Source organism: Bison bison, unplaced genomic scaffold, assembly GCF_000754665.1.
Source record: "Bison bison bison isolate TAMUID 2011002044 unplaced genomic scaffold, Bison_UMD1.0 scf7180017864171, whole genome shotgun sequence".
Classification (NCBI taxonomy): Eukaryota; Metazoa; Chordata; class Mammalia; order Artiodactyla; family Bovidae; genus Bison; species Bison bison.
This window is the reverse complement of record NW_011494743.1, coordinates 3,214,390-3,229,686: the sequence shown is the minus strand read 5'-3', so window position 1 is coordinate 3,229,686 and position 15,297 is coordinate 3,214,390. Positions and strand designations below refer to the sequence as shown.

General features: G+C 39.4%; 1 protein-coding gene across 1 annotated transcript in view; it reads right to left on the bottom strand.

The window, feature by feature from the left end:
- Positions 1 to 15,297, bottom strand: part of LOC104990119 (RNA-binding motif, single-stranded-interacting protein 3) — a 682,427-nt gene that overhangs the window by 454,780 nt on the left and 212,350 nt on the right. The gene's annotated exons all lie outside the window — the stretch shown is intronic.

The following is a 15,297-nucleotide window of genomic DNA, read 5'->3' as shown; positions in this document are numbered from 1 at the left end:
GGGGCTACAGTCCACAGGGTCGCAAAGAGTTGGACACGACTGAGCAACTTCACTCACTCACTCACTCATTCACCAGAAACAAAGTCATTGTGTCAAGCATTCATGGGTCTCCTCTTCAAAACCTCTTTAATGTCCATCTCTATTTATTTTATTTAGTTGACACTTTTATAACCCTTTCTATGAGCTCTCTATGTAGACCTGTTTTTGTTAGTCATCACAACCCCAGGGAGGCAGGCACTGCCACTAACTGTTATAGATGAGGACCCTGAGACAGGAACACCTGAAGTTACTTTCTCAAGGTCATGTGACCAGGAAGTAGCAGAAGTAGAACCCCAGACTATCTGGCTCCAGAGCACAGAGTCTGCCTTTCAGCTTCAGTGCCTCTTGCCACCCTCTTGTCTGAAAACAGAAGCCACGGCTCCTCCTTTTTTCTCTCCCGACTCCTACTCATCCCTGCCACATTTGTGCCCATGTTTCCCATACAGCCTCCTACATAAGAACCTTCAAGTTGAGAGCTTTCAAAGATGCCAGTGTGCCCGCAGAAAGGATGAAGAGAAACAAGAAGTAACTGAAGAACTGAAGAGATGCATCATGCAGGGGATGCAGATGCCCTTTGTTTATTTAAGCAGGCAGGGTTACTTGTTGCGGCACAGGACCTGAACGCAGAATGGTACATGAGGGCTGCAGAAGCTGTTCAGAACATAATCCAGTGCTGCCACGCCATCTATGATGAGAGAAAAGAGACATCACTGGATTCAGACACCACTGGATCGTTTTCCAGGACGGTAGATAGAACTGAAACCAGCAAGGAATAAGAGCCCGTGCTGCCAACATCAGGCGTGAGTGAAACTGCAGCCTGCCCTCCGTCTGCTGCTGCTGACAAGCCTTCAGCCCTCCCTTCTCCCATCTCCTCTCCTCCCTCCAGTCAGCAGCTCTTCTTGTCTGTTCACTCGATGCCAGACCCGGTATGCTGGTTGCTCTTCTGTACTATTGTAATTCTCAAGATGCTCTACTGTAAGGTTAAGCACGTTTTGTTTATTTTTGTGTTTGTTTTTTATGTATTATGTGAATGAAAAGTATAGCTGATTGTGTTAGCTGAGTACCTAGGCTAACTTTGTTGGACTTACGAACAAATTGGATTTACGAATGTGCTCTCGAAAGGGAATTTGTTCATATGTAGGAACTTACTGTATATCATCTAAGTATTCTGAAACAATTTCTTCCCCAACACAAGGGCATTTCTCCCTCTGACTTTCCTTAAATATGTGCAGATCCTTTTTAAAAAAATTAATTTATTTATTTTAATTGGAGGCTAATTACTTTACAATATCATGGTGGATTTTTTGCCATACATTGCCCCCCCAGTACATCGGCTAGCATCATGTTTCTCTCTTTCTGTTCCTCGAGAGAATGTTCTTGAATGATTGCTCTGCTCATATGATTTCTTTCTTCTCATTATCTAATTTCTAATTACTTCCTAAATACTGACTTTCATTATTGGAACATAGTGAAAATTATGTAACTTCTTTTTTTTTTTAATGGAATTAATTACTTACCATGCTATGTTAGTTTCTGCTGTACAGGGAGATGAATCAACTATATGCATACGTATATCTCCTCCTTCTTGAGCCTCCCTCCCACCCAGCACCACCCCACCACTCTAGGTGTCACAGAGCCCAGAGCTGAGCTCCCTGTGCTGCACAGGAGCTTCCCGCTAGCTATCTGCTTTATACATAGTAGTGAATATATGTCAATGCTACTCTCCCAATTGGTTCCATTCACCCCTTCCCCCTCCTCTGTGTCCATATGTCCATTCTCTATATCTGCTCTCTATCCTGCCCTGCAAAAAGTTTCATCTGTACCATTTTTCTAGATTTCACATATTTATGTTAACACACAATATTTGTTTTTCTCTTTCTTACTTTGTATGACAGACTCTAGGTCCATCTGCATCTCGACAAATGACTCAAGTTCATTCTTTTTAATGGTTAAGTAATATTCCATTCTTAATAAGTAAAAAGATATCATTTCTTATCATCCTTGAGTTCTCACTACCATTCAACTGTCTTGAAAACCTTTCTCGGGAAACATCCTCCTTTGGGTCCCATGCAGCAATTAACCCAGTTGTTATCTTCCTTCCTTGCAGATTATTACTCTTTATCTCCTTGACTTGCCCTTTTTCTTCTTCTAGATTTCTGAAAGTGGGTATACCTCAAACATAATTCTTAGCCCCCTTCTGTTTTGGAGCTACAGTAGCCATGAGTCTGATAACTCTAAAACAGCATGCATCGGAATCCTCTGGGTGGCTTCTTACAACTCTGTGTCCCCACATCAGTCTTGACTGTTTGACTGGAAGGAGACACAAGAATTTGCATGTCTACCAAACTCACAGGTAAGAAGCAAGAACATATTGTGAGAACCATTAACTGGAAATCTCCTTCGTTATCACACTTTGAATTTCCATTTCTTTTTGTTTCCCTCTCATGTTTCTTTCTGTGGATCTGTCTTCACCATCATGCCTCAGTCTGGAGTCTCCAATTAGAGTCTCTAATTGGAAAATTAGAGATATTGGATATTTCCCTTTGGATGTTGAATGGTCACCTCAAAAACACAACAATGTTGAACTCACCATATTTCTCTCTCTCGGAAAACACCTCTGTGGCAGAGGCTAGATGGGTAGTAGACTACATTTCTACACAAATACACACATACCATGAATGGAGCGCCTGCTATAGCCAGTCACTGCCCAGACTCCACCAGGCACTGTATTCCAAATTCTCACAACCTCCAAATAAACTGATACTACTATTCTAATTTTTTTTAAGGATGAAAAATTAAACTTAGATACAGTAGGTGATTATACCCAACATGACACAGCTATTGCGTTAACGTGCTTGCATTGGAACTCGGGGGCATTTGGCTATAAAATCCCTCTTCTTTCCTTGATATTATACCATTCTCAATACTTAGAGAAAAAGCTTGGATAAAAGTCAGTCCCCTGATCAGTCCTGGGGCCACAAAAGCATTTGTAAGTCTTTTGTACATATTGGACATGACTTCAACCACAAAAAGCAGAGAAATGACCAAAAGTCTTTGGAAATAGTATAGCTGTACATTCATCTTGGAGAAGGAAATGGCAACCCACTCCAGTGTTCTTGCCTGGAGAATCCCATGGACAGAGAAGCCTGGTAGGCTGCAGTCCATGGGGTCGCACAGAGTCGGACATGACTGAAGCAACTTGGCGGCAGCAGCAGTACATTCATCATGGATTTTTAGAAATCACTTCTAGAGTACCTCATTTCTTAAAGAAGCTTCTGATTTTACAACATGTGGCCCATTCTAGTACAAGTGTGACTCCGCAGCAAACTGAATGCAAAATGGAAGACATAGCTTCACAACAGAATTTATACTTGAGAGTGGTGGCATGAATTGGAAGATTGGAACTGACATATATACACTATTGATGTGTGTGTGTTTGCGAAGTCACTTCAGTCATGTCCAACTCTGTGCAACCCTATGGACTGTAGCCCACCAGGCTCCTCTGCCCATGGGATTCTCCAAGCAAGAATACTGGAGTGGGCTGCCATGCCCTCCTCCAGGGCATCTTCCCAACCCAGGGATCGAACCCGCATCTCCTCTCTCCTGAACTGACAGTAAAGTTCTTTACTATTAGCACTACCTGGGAAACCCACACTATTGATACTATGTATAAAATAGATAAATAATGAGAACCTACTGTATAGCACAGGGACCTGTATTCAATGCTCCATGGTGAGCTGAATGGGAAGCAAATCCAAAGAAGAGAGAGTTATATACACGTATAGCAGATTCACTTTGCTGTACAGTAGAAACTAAAACAACATTGTAAAGCTATTATACTATAATAAAAATTAATTTTAAAAAAAGAAAAGAAAAATACATAGGTTTATATTGAATGATCGGAGAAGGCAATGGCAACCCACTCGAGTACTCTTGCCTGGAAAATCCCACGGACGGAGGAGCCTGGTAGGCTGCAGTCCATGGGGTCGCAAAGAGTCGGACACGGCTGGGTGACTTCACTTTCACTTTTCACTTTCATGCATTAGAGAAGGAAATGGCAACCCACTCCAGTGTTCTTGCCTGGAGAATCCCAGGGACGGGGGAGCCTGGTGGGCTGCCGGCTATGGGATCGCACAGAGTCAGACACGACTGATGCAACTTAGCAGCAGCAGCAGCATATTGAATGATGTGTTGTCTGACACTAAAACTATTGTTTCAAATTATACTATAAAAATAGGGGAATTCTACCCCTCCACAAAAAGAAAAGAATTTACACTTGTATTTGGAAAAGACATCAAACCTCAGATTCTGTAAATCTTGACATCATCTATTGATTTAACACTATAAAAAAAAAAAACTGCATCAAACATGCAGCATATGTGACCATTTTGAGAGCCGTGTTCTAGTATCCATGGAATTAAGCTGTTTAGAGCACACATTCGGAGAAGGCAATGGCACCCCACTCCAGTACTCTTGCCTGGAGAATCCCATGGACGGAGGAGCCTGGTAGGCTGCAGTCCACGGGGTCGCAAAGAGTCGGACACGGCTGGGTGACTTCACTTTCACTTTTCACTTTCATGCATTAGAGAAGGAAATGGCAACCCACTCCAGTGTTCTTGCCTGGAGAATCCCAGGGACGGGGGAGTCTGGTGGGCTGCTGTCTCTGGGGTTGCACAGAGTTGGACACAACTGAAGCGACTTAGCCGCAGCAGCAGCAGAGTACACATTTGGTTTCCACTTTCTCTCTCAGTACCACAGCCACCTAATCAGGTTCTCAGAAATGATGTGTGACTAATAAAGTGTGTGCATGCTTAGTTGCTCGTTCTGATTCTTTGTGACCCCATGGACTCCAGCTCGCCAGGCTCCTCTGTCCATGGATTCTCCAGGTAAGAATACTGGAGTGGGTTGCCATGCTCTCTTCCAGGGGAGCTTCCCAGCCCGGGGATCAAACCCAGGTGTCCCACATTGCAGGCAGATTCTTTACCATCTGAGCCACCAGGGAAACCCAACTAATAAGGTATTACTGCCCAATCCTAACACACGTCACTTTGCTTCTAATTTCTTCCCACATTTTCTTTGTCACGACTCTTCTCCTCCTCCTCAACTCAACTGATATATTCTCTCTGATGCCTTTTCTTTCTCACCCAGAAGCTTATTTTTATTCCAGTTATGATCCAACATGTCATGGAATATATCTCCATTAGAAAGTACATTTTATCATCAATTGTGTTAATGACAAAAATGCAATACTTCATCAATACTGCATGTATTGTCCATCCTAATATTGGTGAGTTCTTCAAGGGTAGTGCATAGATGTTATTTATTTTATATCCCTGGCCTTACAAACAGGGCTTACTCAATAAAGATTTGTTGAATGAATGAATAAAGGACTGAATATCATATATCACATCTCTAACATCAGATGAGACAATCAGGGTGGCAAAGTCAAGTATATTTAAGCACAGATATATCTTCCACTTTGCAGCATGGCAAAGTGTATATCCTACTGACAATGATACATCACTTTTTATATTTTATACTGAGCACATTTATTTCATTTTAAGAAGAGAATGACTTTTAATGTCACTCAATAGCCAAAATAAGAAAGAGTTTGAAAGTCTCTGCTGTAAAATGTTTTATGGTATTGTGTTATTTTAAATTGGCAAAGACACTTGAGACAAAGAATTGATGTAATTTAATGAAAGAGGAATTTCATACAGTAGAGCAGCTACTCTAAGCTTTTTAAATATAAGAATGCTACTGCTTCATTTAAATGAGTCAGAACTTGCAGTTAGAAAATAGACAAAACCATGTCATGTAGAGAGAAGTGGCTCCATGAAGCTCATATATACCAGAAACAGAAAACATGAAAATCAAGTCAAACTTTAAAATAATTCTCATATCCTTAATATCAAAGCTTATAAAATGAAGAATCCAAGTGGATGAGAACAAAAACATTTTTGTCAATACATCAATCTCTTCACATAAGATTTTGAAAAAGTTATAAACTTTCCCATATACATGTGAAATACTATCCATAAGTATTATATAATCTTATTATATATTCTAAGTATTATATATTCTATGATAAGTATTATATAATCTTATTATATAAGTATTATATCCATAAGTAAATATAATCTAAAATATTATCCATAAAACTTCTCTGTATCAGGCCAAAAGATTCAGTCCTTGCATTACCATAGCAGAAAACTCACTGACTAATGGATATTCAGATAATTCATGATAATGTAAATCAATGATGCAGTCAAATTACTTATGTGAAGATTATTTGTTTTATACATTCACTGTATTATTCACAGTATTTTAAAAACTGAATGTAAAAATATATAACTATCTCACTAGATAAGTGAGAAGACCTAATAAAAGAATGCATGTTAAACATTCCAGCTTAATGATAAGCTGATAGCATGAGATTTTCCAAAACAGTAGTTGCTGGGGTGATGCTCAATGTTTCAATTACTTAATAGTCAGAAAATTCAGGCACATAATATAAACAGATTCCAAAAACCATAATTAAGGAAGTGAGAAGATTGCAAACTGGGTGCCATGCTGCCTGCCTCCAGTCATCAGCAGTTGCTGGTTCATTTACCTCAACCCTCAGACAAGGTGCCCAGACACACCTCTGAGTGCCTTCCTCTCACTCTGCCTGGAAGAAAGTGTTCCGCATGACCAAGAACACACCTCTGAGACGCTTTCAGTGGATTCCACCTGGGAAGGCTAAGGGCTACACGGAAAATGTAAGGAAAATTCAGCTGCTTCCCAAGTCAGGAAGACAATCATGTCTTCTTGAAAGTTTTTTTTTTGTTTTTGTTTTTTACCGGATCAACTCTTATTTAACAAAACTTGAATATATGGTCTCTAGTGTCCACTATGAAGCCATGTATGATGCTCTCAGTGTAACATAACATCTATAGATCATAACCCAAAGCACAGTTTGCACATTTTCTCAAAACACCTATGGCCATGTGTGTGGTCTTATATGTAAGCACCAGATCATATCCCATAATACTGAAGGGGAGATTCCATGCCTTAAGAATCCATTACAGACACTATTCACACCCCGCAAAACTCTTCATTATCATTACACTATAGATACAATGCTACTAGACTGAGCTGCAGTAAAAAAAAAAAAAAAAAAAATCCAAGAAAAATTTTGTGCTCTAACAATCCTTTGGCCTCATGATGCTTTATGCACTTTATTTCTACTACATCAGCCAGGGAACATAGTGAGCTAAGTCTTCTTTCTGGTTTCCAGTTTCATCATTCTCCAGTGTGAGCCCCCAGATCCCACCATGGTGATTTCTGGAAAGTTCAAAAATGTTCACTGCTAAAATGCAATTCTGTCAGTCAACAACTGTCTTCCTTTCCTCCTGCCTCTCTGCTCACAACTTCCTTTCCTCCTATCAGCGTGTCTCCTCCAGAAAGACTTCACTTATCATCTTTCTTTCAGCTGAATTAGGAGTCTTCCCTCTGTCAGGGGGTCTGGTGCTTGCTCCTTGTAGCTCTGCGTGTAAGCACAGGCTTATTCCTGAGTTACCCAAGAACAATAAACATCTTCCGTGTTTGTATTATCCAGACATCACTCAGAACACAGCGGAGAGCAGGTGCGCAGCAAAAGTGGTCGAGTAGACAGTGACGACAATGCCGACTCCTATTCACAAAACCTGCTTACAAGGAAACAGACTTGAAACTTTCCTTTTTCTGTTAGACAACATAAGAAATGAGTAGAGAAGCCATGCTTCTTTTTCCTTGTATTAAAAATGGTTTATAAGAATGTTCATCAGCAGCCCCCAACTGGCCCCAAACCCCAACGGCCAACAATAATACAATGGATAAACATATTGTGTTTATTCAAACAATAAAATACCACACTGTGATGGGAACGACAAACAACAGGGAGGAATCGTCGATGTTGAGCAGAAGACAGCAGATGACAGAAGCACCCATTACCAGATTCTATTTATGTAAGTCGATGTATTGGAAGTCAGGGTGGGACTTATCCTTGGACTGAGTTAGTAACTAGAAGAGGCATGAGGGGTTTGCAGTGCTGGTCTCATCTTGCTCTATGAACTGGCTTCTGGAGACATGGGTGTGTCTAGTTTGTGAAAACACACCACGAAACTGGAAATGGACAATCAGTGCACTCTTCTACCAAGCAGCATTTTCTGCTATAGAGCGTTTTCCACTACAAAATATTCAGAGAATATTCGCCTTCGTGGCAGAAGTTAATGATATTTGTAATGAAAAGGAGCTGCATAGACATGGAGTGGCAAAAAAAAAATTCTTCCTATCCATCCATTCTCTGAGGAAATCTTACTGTTTCCTTTTAAGCCTCTAAAATCCTTAATTTAGAACCATTTACCAAAGGCTGAATGAAGAAGAAATACACAAACAAAATACAAATAGAAGTGCTAATACAGTGTCAGCAGCATATTGGTTTTCATTGTGTAAAGAGACTTTTACCCATATCTTACCCATAGACTTTTACCCATAATTTGAAAAAAAAAATTCCTACGGCCCCTAATATGAAATTCATAATAGCAATAAAAATAGTAGTTCTGAGAAGAACATAACATACACCCTGTATCCCGAGACATATTTGTTTCTTGCAAATAAGCCTGATTCCATTGCCAGGTGGTTTCCCTTTGAAGTTGCATGATTTTTCCCAATTGGATTAGCATGGGTTTCATTGTGCTGTGCTTACAGATGTGCGTTACGCAACGGGAATTCACCCACAAAGAAGATGTAATATATTCTGCTCAGGAGGTAGCCCCTTGTCCCCTTGTCTCAAAGTTAACCACTAGGAAGCCAAAGTAAAAGTTGATATGTTTAGAAGGTATGAAATTTTCATATGCCGTAGGAACATAATTGGTTCCACTTTCCTTAACATGAAATGTAATGAAAAGCCACACTTCATGCCCATAAAACTGAAATTCTATAAACAGTCTTCAGCCCACTTCTCACTTGAGCACTGACACTTTAATAAGTGATTATTTTTTTTCCATTATAGAGAGATACATCTCATAAAATCAGATTTGGAAAATGTTGAAAAAAAAGCAGAAAGACAGAAATTATTCATAATCTCACCACACAAACTCTGGCTAGGTGGGTTAATTTCCTTTCCTACATATGGGTTTTCTTGTTTATGAGTTTCATATATCACACCGCTTACATGATTTCTTACCCAGTGCTAACACTTGCAAAGAATTTCTACATGGCTTTTAAGTATAGGCAATGCCAAAATCAATGTAGTACAGCGGTCCCCAATCATTTTGACACCAGAGACCAGTTTCATGGAAGACAATTTTTCTACCGACTGGGGCTGGGGAATGGTTTTGGGCTGATTCAAGCACATCACAGTTATTGTGCACTTCATTTCTATTAGTACTACATCAGCTCCACGGCAGATCTTCAGGCATTAGATCCCAGAGGTTAGGGACCCCTGATGCAGTAGGTATAACACACTATACAACAGAAAAGGTATTTCAGTTCTATTAGAACTGTGTAAGCCACACACAAACAAGCGGATGTGAAAAAGCAGGGATCTTCATTCAGAGGTTCACAATTTATATACTTACAAAGGAATCTTTACTATTAACTAATTATCTAATTGTAGTGAATAGTTGTGCCTGCGTGCTAAGTCAGTTTTGTTGTGTCTGACTCTTTGCAACCCTTTAAGACTGTAGCCCACCAGGATCCTCTGTCCATGGGACTCTCCAGGTAAGAATACTGGAGTGGGTTGTCATGCCCTCTTCCAGGGGATCTTCGCAACCCAGGGATCAAACCCACGTCTGTTATGTTTCCGGCATTGGCAGGCAGGTTCTTTACCACTAATGCCACCCGGGAACCCTCTCAGTGAATAGTTCAAGTACCAAAGGATGTCCTTCGGAATTTAAGGGTGACAGTTTGTTTACTGAATTTTTACTGCTTTTGTATATCAAGTACATCATCATTTCAGAGTATGTCCTTATATCAAGGAAATGCGAAAGAATAAAGGTGTTGAATGGCTGATACCTGCCCATTCATGTGCCTCCTCGCTATTTTAGAACTGATAGTGCAGCTATTTTTGAGCTAACATTTACTGCTTCCTCCTGGAAATTATACATTTCTCAAAAAAGGAACATTAGGAAAAGCATACAGATCTGTGTGATTGTGTGTGTGTCTTTGTGTATGTGTACTTATGGAAAGGCCACTTCCTGCAGTTCCTACAACAGGGTCCCTAAGAGTAAAGATTTAATCTTGTTTGAGAAAGAACTAATACGTCTACTTCAAGCTGTCCATATGGTGAGAAAATTCATTCAATGCACATAAGGGACAGGCCTTCCAAACAATCAAAGGAATCTCTGAAGCTAGGAAACCAATTTCTTAGTCTATGGCAGTTAAGTATTTACTATCAAACTGAAATTTAAAGACAAACATATTTTTAAAACTTAAAATATGCATCACTTTCTGACATTATTTTCTATATTTTACTCAAAAGGTAAATGTTTTGGGATAGTCATGGATTTTTTTTTTAATATTGTAGCTTATTTATATCCAAACTCTGTCTTTTGTTTGTGTTAGAATTTAATTCAGAAAATTGAATTTGTAATAATTCAAATTGAAAATAATAAATATGTCTATTTTAATTATACATTGATTTATATAATTGTATATTTTACATGATTATTGTTATTTTAAATTGTACATTATTTAATAAAATAAATATATTAAATTATATATTAATTTATACAACTAAATTAATAAGTATTCATATATAAGTGTGCACTGAACATGTGAAAGATTATTTATAACATGTGTAAAAAATGTAGAAAGTTTTTAGATGAACATACATCACAGAGCTGAAGAAATAAATTATTGGTTATAATTGTGAAATATCTTATTTGCCTATTTCCAACCCCATTTCCTGCATGTTCCTCTACAGATAACCACTGGCCTGTATTCTGTAATAAAGTACCCCTTGTTTTCCTCCATGGTTTTTATCATATTATATCTAGTTTTACTCATGTTAGAACTTTACTTAGACGAATCACAGTTCACATGGATTACAGCAACTTATTTATTTCACATTTCAAATCATGAATCCAACTAGGGTAGGCTGGTGCACAGATGGGGATTCTTTTATTTTCACTAGAGTAGAGTGTTCCTCTGAACAGATAATTCATAATTGCTTATCACAGCCCCTATCTATTTTCACTTAGGTTTACCACACGCATCCCTTCATTTCTGCCCCTATGAATACTGCTGTCATTCACATTTCCACATGTACTGGTGCAGATGTGCAAGAGTTTTACAAGGCCTTATGTTCAGGAGGGGAGCAGCTGCCGCCTGGAGAGCACGTGTTGTTTTTCATAGTGGCGTATCACCCACAGATGTGGGTCCCCCACAACCCTACCAATGTTCCATGTTGCAGGCTTCTCTAATGTTTCCCAAACTATTGAATTTAAAATATCATTCTTTGTGAGTAAAATGTCTAAATTTCACAGATTAGTAAACTGTGCCTTAGTGAGATGTGATGGACTACATGGGGCCAAGTTTCCCGTCATGCCTCCCGGCTATTTGTGAGAAATCAATACACTGTAATTTCATTGCATCATGAACTACTTCCAACACACGGTCTGATTTTCAGAAGAGAGAAAATGTTTGTAGTGTTCTGTCTTACTCTGCGTCTATAGTTCACCATGCTTTGAACAAGCATCCTGAATCGTTGTGTATGTGTGTATGTGTGTGTCTCTGAATATAAAACAGGCAGTGTCAGCAACCCAGAATGGCATTATCTAGAGAGCATCCATGTTTCCCAATACTTGTTCCTTAGAAGAATCTTTCTCCACACGATTTTGGTTGATTTGAGGCCCTTTACATTAGGTCTGGAGATGACTCTTATAGTTTAGAAAAATGATGCCATACAAAATAATAATAATAATAATAATAAACTACTTAAGAGGGTTTTAAAATAGTTCCAATAGTAAATAGTTGACAGTCAAAATAAAATCATGTCTTCTGGTGTTACCATAGAGGCCAAATTAAGAGCTGAATTAAATGTCCCTCTTATTTCAAGTCATTTCTCAACATTACGTAAGCTATTAAAGTACTTTCTATACTGAAAAGCCAGAGACTCAAGTCCCACAAAGTTACTGTATTTCACCAAGCACTCAGGATCAGCCATTTAAGTTATTCCAGATCAGGTTAATGCTGCATGACGTTTTCCAAGCGCAATGGCCATATAAAAAGCCAAGGCTTTCTGATCGTAACACACGGGTCTTGCGTGTGGTTATCTAAAACAAGCTGAAGTTTTATCAAGCCACAAGCATACTGGGGGGCCGGGCACCACAGAAGCCGAAGGACGTGCAGATTTCTGGCTTACCCCTCCTTTGTGAAGAATGGAAAATTTCAAGAACATCAACAATGTAGCAGGCAGACTGCTGGGGGACTCCAGCTCAGTTAAAAACCACGAAGTCAGCAAAAGCTAGCCAATCCATGGGATCTTTATGACCTTGAAGTCACTTTCACTGCCGTACGTATTTCTGTATAATTATTCATATACAAGACCACATTAGTGTACAGAAGGAAAATAGCTGAAGGGATGCATAACATTCCTTCAAAGGTTAAACGTTAGCTAGAAGGCAAAGAGGTTAAACAGTATTTGTTCCTTTCCCCTGAAGAAAGTCCTACTGGACTTTCAGTTCCTTAAGTTAACTGTCTCACACCTGTGCATATTTTTGAAGCCTAATCTTCACCTACAGAAGATGTCTTGAGTTTAATTCTCCTGCTCTGTGATCTTGCTGTTCAAAGTACAATCTATGAAGCATGGCATGGCCATCACCTTGAGATTCCTCAAACAGCAGAATGTGAGACCCGGCTCCAGACCTATTGACTCAGAAAATGTACATTTTAACAAGATCCCCGAGGATTTCATATACACATTACTGTCTTAAACACAGTGAGTCCTGGCATCCCCACACAAAAGTCATGAAATTCCATGCATTTCTGTCGAACCTAGGCACTTAAAGAAATGAATGTTGTGTTAAGAATCGAGGTAACTTTTCCAGTTTCCAAAACTCTGTCTTTATCAAAGCTGACTAGTTGGAAAAGGTAGATTTGAACTCTATGTGAGACTCCTGTTTTCTTCTTCTTTTCCAACATTTTGTATACTTTCAGCTGCCATGAGCTCACAGTCTATAGCTAATACACGCAGACAAGTCATGTCAACACTGCAGTGAAAGGCACTTTGGCCTCATCTGGGGAAATCTGTGAAACTTGCAAAGAAACAAAAACCCCAGCTTAGAGAATGTGAAAACTCCTTGGAAATTTAATTATATGTTTTCGCTTGGCCTAAAATGTCCCCGTAGCCTTTGGTCAAACAATTTGAGAGTAATCTAGTGGAAATGGGATCTGTGTTATCAAGTCCAAATCAATGCCAGCCTTCTGTAAATAAAGACTTAGGGACACACAGCCAAATTCCGCTGGCACCCTGCATTAGTATCACTAAATACAATGGTGATAAAATAATTAAGCAAACATTCAAGCTACACAGAGAGTTAAAATTACAGTGCCATTATTACCTAAATCACAGTTTACGAAAAAAAAATAAGGCCAACTCTGTCTGTGTATAAACAGTGCGTAATTTGTCATTGTGTGAGCTGGGTGTGTGTGTGTGTGTGCGCGCACGTGTGCGCCTGTGTCTGACAAGCCATTCAGCCTCCTGCCTTCCTAAGTAGGTTTTACTGTTAAATTATGGCTGGAATTACCCAACATGGCAGTATACCATGATAGTAATCTCCCAAGTGTTCAATCACCTAACAATAGCACCATTATTCGACGGAACTCCGCTTGCTCATTGTTTGTTCATGTTTTCAGATGTTTCATTAAGAGTAATTCTATTTCCAAAGAATTCAAAACTTGTGCAAATGCATAATCTAAAAAAAAGTTTTAAATATTTTATCTTCCAAAAAGAGGCCAAAAAAAAAAAAAAAGATAAACAATCACTAGGTTGGTGAATTCAAAACAATGATTGAAAATCAAAGCATCTGGAAAGTTCATGCAAAGGACACTTGAAGAGGGGTTGTGAAGCAGGGGAGGCTGCTCTCTGCTTTTCACAGAGAAATCACCCACACATCCAGGTGTGTTTTCTGTTGGTTGCTATAATTCAGCTGTGGTGGCAACCACGCCGTGTCCCCTTCTTGTCATATACCCATGGCCTGTAATTGGCATCGCTGTGCAGAAATGCACCACCACTGTATCAGAGACGGCTTTCTCTTCAGATGACTGATTTGTATAGTTTATTAAAAGCATTTCTCCAGAGGCCTTGCTATTGGGTTTTGATTTCCAGAATGACCACAGAGGAACAGTGACAGGGTTAGGCAACGAGTGAGGTCCTGCCGTGGAGTCACACTGCTTCTTGAATGACATCCAAATGCCGTGAGCCCAGTGTTTCCATGACCCACTGCTTACACAGCTGTTTAGAGGGCCCAGGGCAGACCAGAGTGACCAAAGCTTTCTCTCGCAGTCAACTCCACCCAATTAAAATGAAGAAGCACGATCACAAAACATATGTGTAAAACACTCTTCCTGTGATTTCAGAACCTGCAGTGCTGAACAAACACGTAGAGAAACTTCACTTTAAAAAGTCAATAATATGAATGAGTTACTTTGAAAAAGTCAATCCTCTGAATAGCAATGCTTTCCGTCTTTAAACACACCTCTTTGGAGACTTTACATAAAGTGTTCCAATTGAAGAGAATTTTCACCATATAGATACCTGAGCCTATAAATACAAAGTGTGTGTTTCTAAAAGACTTCCAGGCTCGAGGTCTCACTAGGTATGCAGGGGGGAAAAATGTTTCAAAGGAACTGCATATTCCCCTCTATTCTGATGCCAAATCATAAAGCCTTTTAAAAAAAGATAAATGGAGACCACCCAGTAGGCCAGAAATAATAGAAACCATCTCTCTGGAGGTACATATCAATTATTTATTATTAATTATTTAAGGGCTATCGTGTTCCCATCTCTAAATATACACTTGTATGTTAGAAGCAGGCAGTGAAATGGATAGCCTAACTACTAATGCTGGCACATTACACCAAGAAGCTGGCATGTTTAACATCCATAAATCCATTCGCTGACATTTATGTCTTTTATTCACGTGACTTGTGCTGTGGCTTTTCAGAAAGCAGGAAAAGAAGCCGCCAGATTTCCATTTTCCATTTCCTGTCCTAAAAACCCTGCATTGTTAT